The following is a 1269-nucleotide window of genomic DNA, read 5'->3' on the forward strand; positions in this document are numbered from 1 at the left end:
TGGAGGGCTTCTGTTCGTGTCCTATTTACAAACGCACACACTCATACCCTTGCAGATTCTCTGCAGGACTTCTGACTTCGTCTCATTTTTACACACATACACACACTCACACTCATACCCTTGCCGAATCTCTGGAGGGTTTCTGACTTCATGTCCTTTTTAAACACACACACACACACACACACAAACACACACACACAGACACACTCACACCCTTGCCGAATCTCTACAGGGCTTCTGATTTCAATTTCGTTTTACATGTACACAAACATTCACACCATCGCAAAATCTCTGGAGGGATTCTGTTGTCGTGGCCTTATTACACACACAAACACGCAAACACACACACACCCTTGGAGAACATCTGGAGGGCTTCTGACTTCGTGTTCTTTTTACACACTCACACAGACACACACAAACAAACACACACCCTTGCAGTATCTCTGGATGACTTCTGACTTCGTGTTTATTTCCACACACACATACACACACACACACAAACACACACTCACACCAATGCAGAATCTCTGGAGTGGGTTTGAATTCATGTCCTGTTTACACATGCACACACACATACACACCCCCTTGCCGAATGTCTGGAGGTCTTCTGGTCGTGTCCTCCTTACACACACACACAATCATACCCTTGCAGACTCTGCAGGACTTCTGATTTTCAATAATTTTTTACACACGCACACACACAAGCACACTCACACTCATACCTTGCCGAATCTCTGGAGGGCTTCTGACTTCATGTCCTTTTAACTTACTCACACACACACACACACACACACACACACTCACACCCTTCCAGATTCTTTCGAGGACTTCGGACTTTGGGTCCTTTAAACACACACTCACACACACACACACACACACACGCACGCATACCATTGGAGAATCTCTGGAGGGCTTCTAAAGTCGTGTCCTTTTTAAATACAAACACACGCACATCCTTGCAGAATCTCTGGAGGGCTTCTGACTTCGTGTCCTTTTTACACACAAACACACACAAACACAGTTGCAGAATCTTTAGAAGACTTCTGACTTACTGTCCTTTTTACACACACCCACACTCACACTCAAACCCTTGCCGAATCTCTGTAGGGTTTCGGACTTCATGTCCATTTTACACACACACACACACACACACACACACTCACACCCTTGACGAATCTCTACAGGGCTTCTGATTTCAAACCCGTTTCACATATACATATACATTCACACCATTGCAGAAACTCTGGAGGGATTCTGATGTCGTGTCCT

Source organism: Tenrec ecaudatus, chromosome 1 (genome assembly GCF_050624435.1).
Source record: "Tenrec ecaudatus isolate mTenEca1 chromosome 1, mTenEca1.hap1, whole genome shotgun sequence".
In the NCBI taxonomy this organism is placed as follows: domain Eukaryota; kingdom Metazoa; phylum Chordata; class Mammalia; order Afrosoricida; family Tenrecidae; genus Tenrec; species Tenrec ecaudatus.